At 40.2% G+C, this 4,794-nt stretch overlaps 1 protein-coding gene across 2 annotated transcripts in view; it reads left to right on the plus strand.

The window, feature by feature from the left end:
* Window positions 1–258: 258 nt before the first annotated feature.
* Window positions 259–4,794, plus strand: part of agtr1b (angiotensin II receptor, type 1b) — an 8,537-nt gene continuing 4,001 nt past the window's right edge. Inside the window, exon 1 of one of the 2 annotated variants that reach the window (XM_032504135.1) lies at window positions 259–354. The gene's annotated coding sequence lies outside the window, so the exon portion shown is untranslated. Of the gene's footprint in view, window positions 355–1,920; window positions 2,228–4,794 lie in introns of those variants that run through there. The other variant, XM_032504133.1, reaches the window with a different exon arrangement.

A 4,794-nucleotide genomic window follows, 5' to 3' on the forward strand; every position in this document is an offset into this window, starting at 1 on the left:
GAGGAGCGCTCTGGTCTTGTGTTTTCATACAAGTTTTCCGGATCTTTCAATGTGTTGCTTTTTGACCCTGTGTGACCTCCAAGATGCATTGAGCTATAGTAAGCTTGGTGAATGTGATTATTCTCAAATGACTTGGTCAAACCTGAGTGAGCAAAAGCCAAGAAACAATAAGCCCAAAGGGTGTTTTTCTTTTCTTGACTTGTTCGTCTTCAAACTAGGTGATGGCTCTCTTGACTGTCAACACTACGGACACTGAAACTGAATGGGATTTAGAGGATGACAACTATGCCGCCTCATCCATCACAATCCATCTCCACGACAGCTGCAATAGCAGCTTAGGACTGTGGCGGAGAGGTGAGGATGTGCCCTACTTATTAACACCTGTCAAGACCTTGAAAAAAAAAAAAAAAAAGAACAGTGAGCCAAATATCTTTAATAAGGAGTGTCTAATTGATGTTTGCTAAAAATAAAGCTCCCTTATTATTAGCTGCCTTACACAACTGTAAAGAGTGCAAGCTTCAAATTTCTCCCTTACGCCCTGTACAAATTCTTTTAGCGTGCATGAAATTATTCCTTGGAGTACAGTTTTACAAGTCACATCAGCAAGTGACTCAGTTACATTTAAATAGCCTCAACAAAGCTAGCTTGACCATGTGGATTTGTTAGCTCAGCCACCCTGACATGCATATACATTCACATACTCTAACTAGAGCTTAGATTGGGCCCAAAAACTCAACCTGACTCTACCCGCCCAGCCCGAAACATTAACTGTAATTATGAACCCTAGCCCGATTTAAACCCGACAATTTTTTAATACATCGGCTGTTATAACTGACATTCTCTGCTACTATTCCGAGTTGTTTGAGCTACAGAAATCTTTATCAAATTATCTTAATGAACAATGCAAGGAGGAAGCATGTAAACTGTTTGTTTATTCAGAATGGAAGGGATCACAAATGGATCCAAATGAAGAAACGTAAAAAAAAAAAAAAAGGTTGTGTGGGTAACAGATCATGGCAGCAACATAATCAAAGCCCTGGAACCACATAGGAAGGAATCCTTTGCCGTGGTCTGCATGCTGGCGCACTGGCCGACAACAGTGCTGCAGGTGGGGGGAGACACGATGTAGCACAGTTTACCTCACACTCAAGTCAGTGCAGAACATGCACCCAGAGAAGCTGGAGCGGCATAGCTTTCTCCCCACCGAATTATTCTAATGAAGTATGCTTGATCAAGGGTCCGGTCAAGTTTGGGCTCGGGCAGAGAATCTAAACTCTAACAACACAATCACCTCTGTAAAACAAGAACAAAAAGAAGAAGGTTTGACAATTGAATGACAACTGAATCACAATGTAAAATGGGAAATGTTCATTGGATGGCCAACAAGGAGTGAAAGAAAAGCGGTTATCCAACTCTCTGGCTCCCTGTTTCAAGTTCCTCCCCTCTCTTTGCCCCTGAAACACCCTGGTCCAAGCCAAGGGCGAGCTTGTGGAAGCTATTAATACAGTGTGTCGACAGGTCCAATCACAATCAAAGCCTTGTTATGCCTTTTTATGCTGTGCAAAGGACAAAGACAGGGGACTGCCATGGGATGAGAGATGAGCGCTAGTGGAGGATAGGGTTGGTCGAGATATTAAAGTAAGATTAACCAAAGTGCTGTCAATGCCAGTGTGCATGCCTGTGTCTGGTTTATTAAACTGTTACGTTGAATTGATTACCCTCAAAAGATTGTGCAACAGGCCTTTACAGTAATAAGCTACATTTGTCAAAGGTAGCAATAAATGTCATCCGAAAGAGAAAGTGAGTGATTAGAACTAGACATTTAAAGAGAGGAGAAAGTGACGGTGCTTGAGGGAGTAGGGTGGAAAGAGGGGGAGGAAGAGAGGAGAAGAGCGTTGCTATTGTGTAAGAGTGTGTGTGTGTGTGTGTGTGTTTGGATGCACGCAGGAGAGATGGGCTAGGACAATACGTAACTGACTGGTTACAATGTTATTCATTCATCATTGTAGTGTGTGTTTATGTGTGTGTTTGTATGTGTGTGTGAGAGAGAATATAGTGGTGGTGGGGTGGGGGTGTTAGTGCTTGTGTGTCAGACGGTTTTCCTGCTCGTCTCGCTCCACCAGTTAAGTTAAATCAGAGGCAGCCACTGGCACACTGCAGTGGTCGCTCTATCTCGCAGTCTGTCCTGCTCTTAAAGCATCAACAACCTCCTGATTTCGCACCACAGGTAAGATCCCACATTACCTCATTTTCATGTTTTACCAACTTTTAAAAATGAAAACAAAATAGCTATTGTAAATCTGTAAGGTCTTTAAATGTAACTTTCTGCAATAGCCTCTAATTGGACAAAGTACTAATGTTTCAACACAAAAAGGTTTCAGTGTCTGTAAATATTTATATCACAAGCACTTTGTTGAAATTCGCTGATATTCCCTTGGGAACCCAACAACATATAACATGTCTTCACTGACTTAATTGGTGCCACCTGTTTGTTGAAGTAGTTCATGTGAAAGTCCTGTTTGTACAAAGTCTTTAAAACAACTACTCTAGCTGTGCGGTATACGGGAAGAATCCAGAATTGCATTATGCTAACTTTACAGAGAGAAGGATGTAGTTTATAAAGGTTGCATTGTCTCATCATATCCCAAAAGATAATTTGGATTCACTTTCTGATAAACAGTAGCTCTGCGCTCCCTAAAAATCCTCACTTTATTAGGAATCGAATTCCTAAAACGGGCAGGAAAAAAGGAGATGGGGAAGAAAACAGGGTGGCTGTGGAATAGTAGGGAAATGTATTTGTAGAAATGTAAACAAAATAAATAAACAGGTGATATTTAATTTTCAACCAGACAGGTTTAACTGTTGAAGAAATAGAGTGATACTGGAGAATGAACATGAGGAAAAGAAATTGTGGCATCAGAGTGAAGGCTTCAGAGTGAAAGCAAGAGCTTTGTATAGGTTTCACTTTTATAGGCACTTACTTTCCCCCGCAATGTGTCTAGCTTAGAAACAAACGCAACTCTTTTGAGCCAATAATTGTGTTATTTAATATAATCCCAAGTTTTATAGTTAAATGATCCTCTAACAAACTATCTCGGAGATCAAAAACAAATAGGAGATAAAGGGATTTATTAGTTGTTTATAATGTTTTTGTAATTCAAACTTCAGTAGTGTATTTTATGAAGAACAGTATAGCAAATTATGGGAAGCTTTACAGGCTGAAGTTTGGGTTGTTTAATTGTGCAAGTCACATGAAAGTGAAGTTTTGTAAACAAAAAAATGCAGACATGTTTTCTGAAGCCAATATTTCCATTAGCCCCTCTCTGGCAAGCAGAGGTGAAGTCCTCATTTTGTTCATGGACACCATCCCCCTCTTTCTCTCACACACACACACACACACACACACACAAACACAAACACACAACACACACACACACACACACACACACACACACACACACACACATTCACATACAAACACATAGAAGTATGGTGCTTTTGGTGCAGTTTTCAGTTTTTTTCTTTTCATTGCATGGCATCACCCTACTTAACATTTATTAGTTACTTCAGCTGTCAGTGAGTTTGCTCTTGGTCAAGTTTCCTACTTCAAAAACTCTTCAGCTTAAGTGAGAAACTGTAAGTTGAGCCAGAGGAGGAACTGCGTTACAGGAATACGGTTGTGGTGCACTACACTTTTAGACACCCATCCTAATACTCTACATGGGGTAATAATGACAAATTAAGCTGCCGTGCAATTCAAGACCATGTATTGCCATTTGATGGTGGTGGGAAGTGGAGTATTACATTTGTATTCCTGTAACGTGTTTGACGATACAGTATGCAAAGCATGTAGCAAAACATTTTTTTGACCAAAAACGCCTGAAACAAGACCTATACGTGGGTGGCCGCGGTGTTGTGTTCCCAGTAAGATGAACCTCACTTCATAACGGGCTGTAATATGTTTGTAAATCATTAACTCCATCAACCAGACATATTAATGGCTCTCTCTATAGGCAGCCAGATGGTGGTGCTCATGTCAGAGCAGCCGGGAACTCAGGTCAAGGGCAGCCTCAGATAGCTCTGTTGGGAACCATCATTCCATCCAAACTCAGTCCTACTCGGCACATCATTTTTAGTTTAGCTGTCTAAGGAATTCCCATGGTCTCAGGAAGGGGCTTTACTTAAATATCACAAAATAGGGTTAAAATGGAATGTTGCTACTACAGTGCCATTAAAGGAGAATTCCGGTTGATTCCAACACGTAGCTCTGTTGTTTGTAAATGTATAGTGCTGTCAGTCGAGAGAAATATGAAAACAATCAATGTTGCCTACACCGTGATATCCTCCTGCTAGAGTTAGCACCAACAGGCTTAAACAGGGCAAGTTTTAAACATGTTTTTAGCCACTTAACATGTTCAAAATGTCATTAAAAGTGCCTACCCATGTGCAATGATTCCTTCCGAGTAAACACAGTGATTCTGACTACAGTAGATGTGACAGAAATGCAATAAAGTTCTGCTAATTTAGCTGTGTTTAGTTCCTGTGTTGATACTGCAAGGAGTGCTTCGGGACCGTCTATAAACACCGAAAAGAGCTACAAACAAAATTTTTAAAAACTAGAATATTGTTATTTTTTAAAAGTAAGTGCTGTAGTACAACTAGCAGGAGAAAAGTTATAACTAAGGTAAGTTTAGAGATACTACCTTATTTAATCATTAAATTGATAGCCTACATATTTTTATTTTGTCTCTTTTTTGTATTGTAGTTTGTAGACGGTCCCTAAGCTCTCTAACT

Source organism: Etheostoma spectabile, chromosome 22 (assembly GCF_008692095.1).
Source record: "Etheostoma spectabile isolate EspeVRDwgs_2016 chromosome 22, UIUC_Espe_1.0, whole genome shotgun sequence".
Taxonomy (NCBI): Eukaryota; Metazoa; Chordata; class Actinopteri; order Perciformes; family Percidae; genus Etheostoma; species Etheostoma spectabile.